This window comes from Felis catus, chromosome A1, assembly GCF_018350175.1.
Source record: "Felis catus isolate Fca126 chromosome A1, F.catus_Fca126_mat1.0, whole genome shotgun sequence".
NCBI classification, from domain to species: domain Eukaryota; kingdom Metazoa; phylum Chordata; class Mammalia; order Carnivora; family Felidae; genus Felis; species Felis catus.
In genome coordinates, this window is record NC_058368.1 from 126,123,862 (window position 1) to 126,138,344 (window position 14,483).

General features: G+C 39.0%; 1 long non-coding RNA gene across 2 annotated transcripts; it reads left to right on the plus strand.

Moving 5' to 3' along the window:
• Nucleotides 1-2,540: 2,540 nt before the first annotated feature.
• LOC109501462 lies at nt 2,541-6,617 on the plus strand. Of its 2 annotated transcripts, none has more exons than XR_006596477.1 (2): nt 2,541-4,781; nt 6,069-6,617. It is a non-coding gene; the product is annotated as an uncharacterized LOC109501462 (long non-coding RNA). The 2 variants fall into 2 exon arrangements; XR_002159525.2 differs by having other exon boundaries at nt 2,541-4,728.
• Nucleotides 6,618-14,483: the final 7,866 nt, after the last annotated feature.

Below are 14,483 nucleotides of genomic sequence, written 5' to 3' on the forward strand. Positions count from 1 at the left end.
ACGGAGGAGAGTAAACTTATAATTTCCTCAATTATGTGGAAGTAACAACTGTAAGATAGGACATTTTAAGCTGAGCTCTTTATATATGGAGATTTGGGGCTAAGCATATTCCATTATTTGGTTTAAGCTTTACCCTAATATGTATGAGACAGGTCTATGCCAATTTCATCTATAAGGAAATTGATTGAAAAGCTTGAGCAGTTCATTCAGGGTCCTTTTACTACTGAGTTGCTAGACCAGGCAGGATTCAAACTCAGGTTTGCCTGCCTCCAGAATCCTACAGGTTAAGCATCACACTGGAGTGTCTTGTACTTAAAAATCTATTAGAGCACTGACGCTCAAAGTAGGCAGTCCATAAACAGTAACTGATCCCTAAGGAGACAAAAAAAACTTATCCCAGGGGGCACCTGGGTGGCTCAGTCAGTTGAACATCTGACGTCGGCTCAGGTCATAATCTCGTGGATCATGAATTCAAGCCCCACGTGGGGCTGGCTGCTGTCAGCCTGTCATCGCAGAACTCGCTTCCAATCCTCTGTTCCCTTATCTCTGTCCCTCCCCCACTTGCGCTCTCTGGAAAATAAATAAGCATTAAAAAAATAAATCAACCTTGTCCCAGAATGGAAATTAGTACACATCTTCCTTCTTTGGGAAAGTTACACTATTTTTTAAAAAGTGCCGGCTTCCTGATGTAGTTGGCTTACATTCCCATTAAGTTTCTGCTTATCTTGTTGCAGCCCAGTAAAGGAGTCCTATATGAAGGGCACTGATTGACAGACCACATTTGACTATCAATGCATGATAATTGTGGGCCCACCAAATTCATTAGGTGAGAAATATCCCAAAGAAGCTGTAAGGAAACATTTCTGAAGCCCATAAATGTCTCATAGTTAACAAATACTCCACCAAGGAAAAAAGAAGTTTTCATAGATATATTTCAAAATTTTAAATGAGATACATAAATCTTCTTTTTAAAAATTTACCATTGGAAGTTGTATTCCACAGGCGCCTGGGTGGTTCTGTCAGTTAAGTGGCTGGCTTTACCTCAGGTCATGATCTTGCAGTTAGTGAGTTAGAGTCCTGCACTGGGCTCGTGCTGATAGCTCAGAACCTGGAGACTGCTTCAGATTCTGTTATCTCCCTCTCTCTCTGACCCTCCCTGACCCCTGCTTTGTCTCTCTTGGTCTCAAAAATAAATAAACATTAAAAAAAAGAAGTTGCATTCCAAAATGTATTTAGGATGTCTGAGGTATGCACAGTTGTGTAATTATATTCAGATTTTAAGTACTATACTTGAAAGAGTTACAGTAATGACATTGTTCAATGATTTGGGCATGTGATATGTTTAGTTCATGTTAACATTTTTGATACTACCTTTAAAATTATGAATAAAGTGCTTCCCAGAAATTCCATAGAAATATACACAAATCAAATGAAAATAACAGAAAGGTGGTAGAGAATCAAATGAACAATTAGTTAATTTTTTCAAAACTACCATCTTTACTCTGGTTTCCCTGAGATTGTTACAAAGGTTTTAAAAAGCATGATTGCCAAATATAATACAGTTCTGAGGTCAACAATGTTTATGTCAAAGCCTTTAACTAGTAAAAGGACATTTACCATTCCTGTTTCAGGAAAGCTTTCTTTCCAATATCTCTAATGTTTACTTTTTTTTTTTTTTTTGCTTTTTCTTTCCTTTCTTCTTTCCTTCTTTCTTCCAGTGTCTCTCTCATTTTCTCTCTCCTCTTATTAAGAAAACTTGTCTATTCAAAACAAAGTTCATTGCCTCTGTAAATTCTAAGAAGGCAAGGAAACCATTAAGTTCATCTTTATTGTTTAGCAAGGAGCAATTTCAAACTCAGTACAGTTCTGTGTATTTGTTGCACAGTATATTGAGACTTCCTACATAATCTCAGAAACTGCCATGTATATACTAATGTCCATTAGTCTTAGAACACACAAGTTTGCAAATTTGAATGATGCAAAAGTTTAGAGTTGTGTTTTTGCCTATTATCTGTTGGATGTTTGATCAGGAATGCAACATGAATCTATCAAACTATTTATACAGGGTTTAAGCTTTTAATCCAAAAAATGTTTACAGAGCACCAGTTATGCGCAAGTAATTAGAAAAAGTCTTGGCCCTTTCTCTGAGAGGTGCTGGTAAACAACGCCATTTTTTCCTTTTAGGCTATAATTCTGTTCAGAACTGAAAGAGCAAAGGTTCTCAATGCCCCCCCCCCCGCCCTTTTTTTTTTCCCTTCCTGAGAATCAATAGGCAATTACCCTGACCTGGGAGGCAAAATAAATTCACTCTAATATGTGAGTTTACCATTGAGAGGACAACATATACTTTTACATGCCCATTTAAACACATGCTCCTCCAGTCATTTCTGAACTCCTGGGAGAAGAGTTTCTTTATATGTCATGAAAAAGTATTACCCCTAACTGACAGAGTAAAGGCTTTTAAATATTCAAATAATTCTTTCAAAAGATGATCACTTATTTCCAGTCTTTTTTTTTTTTTTTTTTTTTGCAAGGATGATATTGAGGTTTACTAAAATTTTTGTTGTTGTTGGTCTCTGGTACCTGGAATAATCTTCCTATCACGTCTTTGGTGATATAACTTCAGTCATAATCTTTTACTACTACAGATAATGATGCACTTTGGCTAAGCGGCTTAATAACAACCATACTTTACATTTCTGTGGCCTTTGCCTGTTCCAGTGTAGGATTATTATTCTCCTTATACCTTGGAGAAAACTGAAGCTCACAGGGCTGACCAGCTGTGAAGCACAGACTTACACTTGTCTGTCTGGGTTTAAATCCTGGCTCGTCAAATATGTGACTGGGGGCAAGTTACTTCACTTATTAGGCTTCATTGTCTCCATCAGGAAAGTGGGGGTAATGACAGCACCTGCCTTACTGGTTGTTGTGACAACTTGAATCAGTTAATATATGTTAGATACTTAGTGCCTGGCACGTAGTAATACTACATCTAGGTCAGCAGTTGGACCTAGATTTTTAGGTTGCACCTGGTACCAGTTCCTTTCATCACGGTTGTGCTTCACTTATGTCTCATCTCACCCCTTCCTATGGTGGTGCTAGAAGAATGGGATACTAGACCAGAGGGAAAAGAAGCATGTTCTTATGATGTAACTTCTACAGCTTCTTAAATTGAAAACCATCTAGGTGATAACAATGTCAGTGGCAACAATTTATTTAGTAAGGCATCCAACGGGCCAGGCTCAGTACCACCTGCTTTACATGCACCTTTCTACTCAATCCTCATAGCAGATATATTTATCCTCATTTTACAAATGGGGAAATGGAGACAGCAAGAGATTGTGCCTCTAATCAGAGGACAGTGATAGGTATCAAAAGGAAGTTTCACATCTGACTTAATAATGGTATCCTTGGAATGAAACAGGAATGTGCTTAATCACATCAAGTGATCTGATACTCAGAGCTCATGTTCATCCATTACCTATGATTTATGTTCTGGAGCTCATGTACTTATTCAGAAGTAGTGGCAGGTAGCATGGGGGTGATGGAGGGATCAGGATTACAGGATGTAGGTAATGACAGTAGCAAGCAGGTTGTGGGATGACATGACAGCACAGGAGGAAGGAGGAGAAATTTTAAAAGCATACCTAATAACTTAAAAACATTCCACTCTCTGACATTTCAGAGAAGGAAAGGTAGCCCTACACACCTCAATAGTCCCTTAAAGCTTCAATGTCTGCTTTTACTGAAGTCATGAATGTTCATAACAGTGGCAGGATTTCATCCAGAAAATGTGAGATTCTGCTTTGTGTCTTCTTTCTATTATACTTTTTGGAAAGTGTTTACCCCCAAATGGTAAATAACCATTTTGGTGTTAAAGGGGTAAGCTACAATTATTTGGAATGTTTCCATACTTAAAAATTTTTTGTTTTTGTTTTTAAGTAGGCTTCATGCCCAGCACAGAGCCCAGTATGGGCCTTGGCCTTGAACTCACAACCGTGTGATCAAGACCTGAACTAAGAGCAAGAGTCAGATGCCTAACCAAGGTGCCCAAGAACCCCAACCACACTCTATTTGAAATCTACCCTTTGGAGCAGTAAGGATGACTGAATTCAGAAGTCTGGTGAGCCTGAGGGTTCAGCATGACTAATAATTTGGATCAAACAACAGCATTTTAGAAGTATCTTGAACATTTTTTTTTTGTCTCAATGACATCAATGGATCAATAGATCAGCTCCTGTTCAGTGTTCTTCTTTGAAAAATCATCAATGTCTTCTCAGCTCATCATTATTAAGTACATTTGCAATTTGTTTGTGAAATATAACCCTGTGTTATAGGCTTTTCCCTTCTTTGCCCAATTGAGTTATTTCAATGTGATTATAGCCACTGATCCCTTCCAGGCTGGGTAATCAAGTTCTTTACCATCACGGGCAAGTTGTGTTTTGTTGTGTTAGTAAGTGACTGAAGGCTGTTCACAGGGCAGGGTGGAATCAGGGTTAGCTCAGTTTTCCTACTCCTTAAATGTCAGTGCTTGCCATCTTCATTAAGTATCATGAGAAAATATCTTAATACACACCAACAATCAACAGAACCACTGGATTCTATTCCTGAAGTTGATAGAGTTTGGACAAGTCACAATCTCTGCATTATGACTTCATCCCTTTTAAAGTAGAATTCTATCATTGCAGTTCCCCTCCTGTCACTAGGGATGCAGTAAAGATAAATGAGGTGATCTATGCTGAATATGTGGAAGTCCTTGAAAGAGGCTGTATCAACTGGTGGTGATTATTTCCTTGTTGTTGTCATTGTCTCCCATGCCCTTCTCCATTAGCGGTCAATATTGTGCTCTAATGGACTGGTGTGGGAGTGAAGCTCTGACAGTCAGTGAGGTTTACACAAGGAGTCAAAAAGCAACAGGATTAGATGGACCAATTCAGTCCATAGAAATCAGAAGGGGTGGGGGGGGCGTCTTTCTGAGAGACGACATCAACCAATTATGAGCAGGTGTCACAGTATAATTTTAAAGCCATATTTAACATTTTCTTCTCCTTATCTCCCTCCACCAGGCATCTTCCGTTCCCTTTCACCTTTAATGTCAGGGCACAGTCATGATGAGCTAGGGGTAAATTCAGTAGCAGGGAGGACTTTGAGGTCACACCTATATTTTAAGGGCATAATATTTTAGTCAGCGCTAGCCCACCACTGGGTGGAGTCAGCATCTTCCCATGAGGATGAGATGCAAAGAGGCATACATGTGGTTCTCTCCCCCACAATCAACCCTACACATTCCAAAATTATATTTTACAGTCACTCTTAGACATAAAGCCATATTTCCAGAAAGTCTATGAATATATAAACTCATTAAATTAAAGGACATAAGTGGATAGTTGATGTAGTTCCTAGCACATGGTTGATTAACATGAACCCCTTCCCTTACTCTCCTTCATTAGCAATCAGTATCATGTCTGATGGACTGATGTATTAGGACCTGGTAAAAAGAACATAGTGTGGGTGTGGATGAAAAGTAGGGAGAGTCAGGCAATGCAGAAGGTAATGAAGAAGTCTCCCAGAGGAGGCATTAAATATGAAACTCTGGGGCTTTAGGGAGTTTTCATGAGAACTTCGGGGGAACTAGAGCTTAGGGACCTGAGCACTACAATGTGGGCAATCTTCAGGTGTTATGATCATGCTGTACTTCTAGAGAAGGATCATTGCTTTTCAGTGATCTAGTCTTTCAGTGTCTTTGAGGTCAGTGGAAGATAAAAAGAGAATTGATGAGCTGAAATGACAAGGTTTTGATACAGTGAATTGGGTAGGGTAGACTTGTTCTTAAGGGACCTTGGAGAACATTGTCTCAATTTTTTTCTAGGGAGAGCAGAAGTGGGAGACTTCACCATTAAATCATAGGGACAGACTCTTATTCCACAATAAAATTTGCAAACAATTTCTCATAAATCTCTGCCAAAGGGTAGCACTTAGCATTTCTCTTTAGACACTGGAAATCTATCAGTGACTTAGGCACCTCTTACTCTGGAACTCATGTTTTCTTCCCCTGCATTTTTTCATAGCACAATATGCATGAATGTGACCTCTGGGACAGATTCAGTCATCACAGAGTCAGCATCTACTTTGGGTTCATCATCTGTTTCTTGTGCCACTTATGGTATCTTGTTATCTCCCACACCAACCCTTTGAAGTATGGATTATTACTATCCATTCATGGATGAAGAAATTGAAGGTCAAAGGATATAAATGACAAACTTAGCACACTACAGGAATATGTGGTGGAGACCGTCTATAGGAACCAAGATCTTTCACAAGTTTATTTTCTACACAGGAGCCGCTTTCTATCAAATGTTCTGTAAGGAAGGTCACTGGGATTAAGAGTGAGAGAAGGCTCCTGAAGCTAAAAGGATGATCCTCTACTATGATCCTCTACTACTCTCTGTTTTATAGTCTTGTTTTTTTAATAGAATTGGAAAGAAAAGTAAAGCTTCTCTCTTTCTTAGGTAAAAATGACCAGAAATGTGCAAGGGAAGAAATGGTTACAGCTTAGCTAGGTTGACGCAATAAAATGGCTATAATACTTTTAAAATAAAATATTTATACCCCATCAATAAAAATGTATATCTTTCTCTCTTTTTCTAAAAAAAATGTTGATTTATTTATTTTGAGAGAGAGAGAGAGAGAGAGAGAGAGAGAGAGAGAGAGAGAGAACACATGGGGGAGAGGCAGAGAGAAAACGAGAGAGAGAGAGAATCCCAAGCAGGCTCCATACTCTCAGCACAGAGCCCGACACAGGGCTCAAATTCACACATCATGAGATCATGACCTGAGCTGAAATCGAGTCAGATACTTAACTGACTAAGCCACCCAGATGCCCCATTTTCCCTCTATTTTTAAGACAATAATTTAGAATGGATGGTAACTTCAACTGGAGTAAAATTATTTTTGCTACTTTTGGTTTTTTTAATTCATCTCCATAGAATATTAACAGTTTTGGGGCACCTGGGTGGCTCAGTCGGTTGAGCAGCTGACTTCGGCTCAGGTCATGATCTCGCGGTCCGTGAGTTCGAGCCCCGCGTCGGGCTCTGTGCTGACAGCTCAGAGCCTGGAGCTTGTTTCAGATTCTGTGTCTCCCTCTCTCTGACCCTCCCCCGTTCATGCTCTGTCTCTCTCTGTCTCAAAAATAAATAAACGTTAAAAAAAATTTAAAAAAACAGTTTTAAATTACAGAGGTCATGAACTCCAGTGTATCCATTTTTCAGCAAGGAAGCTGAGTGCAGATATGCCATATGAGTTACCCAGGAGAGGAGTTATGAATGTCTAATAGCTAAGCTGAAAATCCGGGTCTGTTCCTTCCCAGACTTCTCATCTCCTCTCTGCCAATCTACTTCATCACTTCCTTCAGATTTGAATACACTTCTGTTTAAGGAGGTCTTTCCTAACTAATTCTTATCCATGACCACTATCTTATCCAACATTGCTTCAACATTTAGGCATTACAGATATACTATAAATTCTAAAACCAGATGTCAAACAGATCTATTTCATTAGGTAGCTCCGCTTTTTAGAAGCTTAAGTGTTGTTCCTCCCAACTAAACATCAAGTCTTTCAAGTCTACAAGTACTTTGTAATAATAGCTCCATTTTATTTGGCGAAAGGGCATGCTAACAGAATTCTATATAGTGAATGGGAAAATGAAAATTTACCATTAGAAAATTTTTCCAGGTTTAAGATGTGAATACTAAAGCATTTCCCCTACAATTTAGTGTGACTGATAATGGCTGTTGATAGTAGGATTTTTGTTATGTTTCACTCTGTTATCAGTCCATCACATGTTAAGCTTATTTCTGCAGGCATTTCTTTTGTAATAAATAAGAGTTTGCATCTTAACTCGAACATTGTTTCCTAGTAAATTAAAAGAATGCAAGGCATTAATCCTATGGAAAAGTGATGCAGCTATAGCCTCGGTGTAGTATAAAAGTCAATCAAAATGAGACAAACAGTTAATGAGACAACTTACTAAGAATAAACAGTTACTCTATTTATTTGTTGCAGTGGAGATTGGCAAGATGGGTTAACTAAAGCCCTATTGAAGTGTAGTAGGTCTGAACAGAGCTGAGGATGTTGAAGGATGTTTAAAGGGGTTACACAGGAAATGTCCTAGTGCACCCTCATGCATTCTGTGTGCCAAGGAACAGGCTCTGCATGCAACTAGTGAGTCAGAACACAGCAGGCAAAGAAAACATCATACGTACATTGTGACATTCAAGAAAAGATAAAAATGTCATTCTCAAGCAAGTAGAGAAGGATGCAGCATTTTGCAGAATATGTTGAAGGTAAGCGTAGTCTCCATAAAGACTATTTACAAGAAGGATTTTGGGTGTGTGCTGAACTAAAAACTAAAAGCTATCTGCAAATAGTAATGGGGCCTTAAAATGAGCCAGATGCATTCCATCATAGAACCGCATAGGACAAGGAACCTCTGTGGCTCACACAGAAGGAGCTTAACAGAATTGGGTAAGACACCAGATTCAATTAGGGAGAATTACCGGATCTTTACTGAAAGTTTATCTTGTTATCTCCAATGTTTAAAAATATAAATGTGTAAGTTAATGCACTGAAAATGATTCCCTGCCAGAGATCCACAGCTTAGCACCAACAAGATGGGGATTTAAATACACGATAATGTCTGCGCTCCTACCTCCTCTGTTGCAGGGGGTTTTAGAATAATGATGTTCATGCTGTCTATAGGATACAGAAATCTTGATATTTTTATTAAGCCAATAACCAGCCTCTATAGTCATAAATCCTATAGTTTTACCCTAAAAGGAGAGGGCATATGTTATAGACTTAATGTGTTTGTCCCCTCAAAATTCATATTTAGAAGTGGGGCCTTTGGGAGGAAATTAGGTCATGAGTATGTAGCCATCATAAATGGAATTCATACTCTTTTAAAAGAGACCTTAGGGAGCTTCCTTGCCCATTCTATCTTGTAATGACGCTGCAAGAAGACAGCTTTCTATGAACCAAGTAGTGAGCTCTCACCAGATAGCGAATATCACCTTGGTCTTGGACTTCCCAGCTTCTAGAACTATAAGACATAAATTTATCTTGTTTATAAACCCTCCAGGCTGTGGTGTTCTGTTATGATACCATAATGCCCAAATGGACTAGGACATTATATCTAGAATTTGGGGACACCTGGAGTCCTACCAAAATCTGTCAGTTTCTTAGGGTTCCCTTAACAAAGTACCACAAACAGAGTGACTTAACAGCTGAAATTTATTCTCTCACATTCTTTAGGCTAGATGTCCAAAATCAAGGGTTGGCAGGGCCATGCTCTCTCTGAAGGCCTTAGGGAAGGATTCTTCTTTGTCTCTTATAGCTTCGGATGGTTGCACGCAATCCTTGTCATGTTGCCTTCTAGTAATCTTGACTGAACTGACTAACTATACTAGATTGGTTCCTCCCAGTTCTGCAGTGAGGCCACCATGCATTTTTTTCATCCACAACTTTGGTTTACCTTGCCCTGGGTTTTGTCTTGCATCTGATAAATTTTGAGAATAAATCTATAAGACGTTAAGGCAGAGCACACCAGGGTCAGAATAAATTCCTTCCAGCAGTAATTTACCCACCAGCTGGTTAACAGGGAAACCTGCCCAACTAAACAATTTCTGTTGTCTGACACAAAGGATTTCTGTCTCCTCCCGGTCTCTCTCTTCTCTGTTTTCTGATACAGTGTTTGTGAAACTGGAAATAGTGCAGTTGTCCCTCCCTTTCAAGTTAGACACTGAAAAATCTTTGAGAGTGTATCTTTTTTTTCTCAGAGAGACCAACAGTTTGCCATTAGGCTTTCCTGGCTGATGAAAAGTGGATGCTTCAGAAGTGACATCCATGAGGTCTGCTCAGCTTCCAGCCTGAGATTCTAGGGCTGCTGAGGAAGCAGTCCTTCAAGGAGACTGAGTCTGGATGTGCATCTCAGGCAGCTCCATTGTGAGTCTGCAGTCTCAAATTCCTTTTAATTGACCAAAATATCCCTAGGAAACTTCACTTACCATCCTTCCCAGCCTTTATCTCCTGCTTCCTCCTACGTCCACCTAGAAGACATTGTTCTTCCATGACTGAGGGCATTAGTCTTGTGCCTCCTGTCAGCAGTATGCCTTGTGCTTTACACGAAGGAAGTATTGTCTCCGCTTCACATGAAGAAACAGAGGATCAGAGGAGTTAGTGATGTGTCTGACATCACACAGGAACAAGTAGCTAAACTGGGTTTTTTAATTCAATATGGCTGATTCTCAAATCCCTCAACTTCTACTTCACCATTACGTGTCATGATGACCTTCTTCCTTAAAATTTTTTGAAGGCAGGGGGAACTTGGGTGGCTCAGTCGCTTGGGTCTCTGACTTCGGCTCAGGTCATGATCTCGTGGTTCATGAGTTCGAGCCCCGCATCTGGGGGACTCTGTTCTGACACCTAAGAGCCTGGAGCCTGCTGCGGATTCTGTATCTCCCTCCTTCTCTGTCCCCTCCCCTACTCTCACTCTGTCGTTCTCTGTCTCTCAAAAATGAATAAACGTTAAAACATTTTTAAAATTTTTTTTGAGGGTAAGTATTTAGTTCAAAGTTCATAAGTAATACATGCTCAAACACACAAGTTGAAAAAACTAAAGTCCCAAATCTCCCTGGCACTTCCCTTCCACTCATCCTCTCCTTAGTTCACCAACACAGGGGTACATAGAGCTTCTCACTATTAACAATTCAGGGTTTATCCTTCCCTATTTTTCTCTATGTATTTCAATATGTATACAAATATATATATATATTTTCTTATATGTGAGTGTTGCTTTTTTCCTCCCTAAAAAATGGATAATGTTAGGCATAGTATCTTCAACTTGATCTTTTAATTTAATCTACCTAGATATCTCTCCAGATATATGCTTGCAGAAGTAGTTTGTTCTTTTCATGGTAACATGATTTTCCACAGAATGAATAAAATAGAAAATTTTCAATCATTCATTCATTGATAAGAAACTGCATTTTCCCTATGCTTTCTTGATTTGTTTGGTTGCTTTGGGTCATTATAAAGCATGCTAAAATAAATGTGTTTGTGTTATGAATCCTAGTCCTTTTATTTCTGCAGATAGACTCCCCACAGCAAAAGTATGGTAGTGTTTTTACTTAATAGAAACTTAGAGTTAGCCTTCCAAAAGTTTGGTAGCACCTCATTTCCGCATCAACAGTGTATCAGGGTACCCATTTCCCTATACCATTATAAAAACTGGATATTATCAATTTTTATTTTTGGCAAAGCTGGGGGTGAAAATGGCCTCCATTTATTTTTGCAAAGCTATTTTAAGTTAAAGCACAAGAGTGACCTCCACAACAAATCCTTGTTTTGCATTAAAAAAAAAAAAATGTGTGTGTGTGTGTGTGTGTGTGTGCATGTGTCTGTGTGCACATGTGTGTGTGTGTGCATAAGTGCCCTTTCAAAAAGATACATTTCTGGAAGGTAAAGGAGACAAATGGCTACTTAAATTCAAGGAAAGCAACATAGGTGATGGCTGAACAGCCAGGGGTTGACATTGGATCCTTGTCTCTGCAATCAGAAGCATAATACCTCACTCTTAGCTACTAAAAGGAGAGTAGGAAGATCCATGAGTTCATATCTTCAGCACATTTGCACATCCTTGGGAAGAATTCTTTGGATATGCAAGGATGTTTTATCTTTGTTCCACAGATTACAGAATACAATTTCTTTTTTTTAAGTTTTTTTTTTAACATTTATTTATTTTTAAGACAGAGAGAGACAGAGCATGAATAGGGGAGGGTCAGAGTGAGAGGGAGACACAGAATCCGAAGCAGGCTCCAGGCTCTGAGCTATCAGCACAGAGCCTGACGCGGGCTCAAACTCACAGACAGTGAGATCATGACCTGAGCCGAAGTCAGACGCTTACCCGACTGAGCCACCTAGGTGCCCCCAGAATGCAATTTCAAAGTAGACACTACCTCTTTTTTAGGGAACTCCACAAATTTCATGTTGTACATAAAAACAATAGCATTAAAAATCTATTGCACTTATTATGGAAGAGGCATATCATAACTAGATGCTTGTCAGTTTTATTCTCATTGCAAGGGGCTGCTGACGTCTTCAAGCTTACTTATTTCTGATTCTCATTGTCTAACTTTAATTCTGATGTTCTTTAGGAGACACTGCAGTCTAGGCACTGAGAGGAAAAAGAGGAAGAGAGATAGCTAAAAGGTCAAAGATATTTAGAAAGTGGGTTTCTATGGGTATGTGGAGCTGTACAGTTTGGTGTAAAAATTCCCCTCGGGTAAGGCTTGTCCAGCAGGGTATTTCTAGTTGTACTGAATAATGTGTATATTGTGAACAATACTTTTTTTGCAAGCAAGATGCAATGTTGCTAGTTTCAGGTAAAAGTTGCTGGAATTGGTCTCTACATAAAAAATAAACTTTTGATTCACAGAGAGCAATTATAAAAGATGTCACTTCAAACATTCAGCCTGGAGTGGGAGCCTGGAGAGGGTTGGCCTGAGAGCAAATTAGCTGAACTGACTTCTGCAATGCCTTCCAGCTGGTTAAGTGAAAATGACTCTCAGTGAAGATGTTTGGTTTTTTAGAGACCTACTTAAGCCCTGCTTACCATTTACCATTTAATGAGTATTCTAGGAAAACAACCCAAGTCATACCACACATGCAATGTGATTGTGGGTTATACCTCTCAGACTCTGTTTTCCAATATGTCTCATCGTGCTTATGAATATTATGCTATAGCAAAGGAAATGTATATTTACATCTGTGAGTATAGTTTGCAGCTGGACAATTATCTCATCAAACTGCATCTGGTTGATGGTTGTAAGAGAAAGGAATGGTCTCTACAAGGATGAAAGTGCGGTGGTTTATGGAATGCCACAGCCAGGATCAACAAAAAGAGGATGGGTTTTAAAGGCAGAAAACTTTGAATTAGAGCTTGAGGTCACTGCCTATTCCCTGCACCAGGAATTCTCTGTCTGCAGGTATCCATGTAGCTAATTCCCTCACCTCAATCCAGATTTTGCTCAATTGTCTCCTTTTCAATGAGACCTACCCTGTCTACTTAATTTAAATTATGTGGCGTCTGGGTAGCTCATTTGGTTAAGCGTCCAACTTCGGCTAAGGTCATGATCTCACTGCCTGTGAGTTCGAGCCCCGCGTCAGGCTCTGTGCTAACAGCTCAGAGCCTGGAACCTGCTTCAGATTCACTCCCCATCTCTCTGCACCTCCCCTGCTTGCTCTCTTTCTCAAATATAAAATTAAAAAAACATAATAAATAAATAAATTGCAACCATGTCCTACCTAGAATTCTAGATTTCCCTCTTGTTTTTATTTTTTATATATTATGTAGCATCTTCTAAGATCTTTTATCAGATATTTATTTTACTTTAATCTTTATCATCCTTTTTTTTTTCTTTCAAGTATATGAAATTTCCTCCACAATAGCAGGAAATTGTGATATGTTTCATTCCCTGATGTATCTTAATATGTAGAACTGTGTCTGGAAAATAGTGAGTGTTCAAAAATGTATTTGGTGAATGAACAAATGGACCACTTACTAGACTTTCTGGTACATAACAGGCTCTCAAGCATATTACCTGACTTTCCTTCTCTTCCCTTCAAATAACTAAATCTAAATAACAGATTCTTGTTCAGGCCTTTCTTACTATTACAATACCATGTGTATAAATCAAGTTATTGGATTTGATGCAGCTGAGTCCTGCTTATGCAATTTTATAAAAGAGGTACACTCATCTATAAGAACTTTAAAAAATAAAAATAACATGGGGCACCTGGGTGGCTCAGTCAGTCGAGTACCCAACTCTTGATTTTGTCTCAGGTCATGATCCCAGGGTCATGATATTAAGCCCCATGTCCAGCTCTGCACTGAGTGTGGAGCCTGCCTAAGATTCTCTTTCTGTTTTTTTTTCCTCTCTCTCCCTTTGTTCCTTCCCCTGCTCACACACTCTCACCCTACAATAAACATAATAAAATAAAATAAAAAATAAAAATAACAGCGTCTATAGTAAGGATTTTGAAAATTACATCTACCTCAATGTAATACATAATCTATCCTTAAAAAAAACTTTATTTATTTATTTTGAGAGACTGCAAGAGAGAGATCGAGCCAAGAGGGGTAGAGAGAGAGGAAGAGAGAGAATCCCAAGCAGGCTCCATGTTGTCAGCCTGTGGCCTGACATGGGGCTCAGTCTCACAAACCATGAGATCATGACCTGAACCAAAAACCAAAGTCGGATGCTTAACGGACTTAGGCACCCAGGCATACAGATAATCTCTCCTTAAAAAAAAAATAATAGCTAGAGAAGGAAATTCCATCATCCCTTCAAGTATTTATTCAGTGTCTAACAAACCTTACATTTCTTTCATGCATCCAATTTTTTTTCTTATTTTTACTGATTGTATTT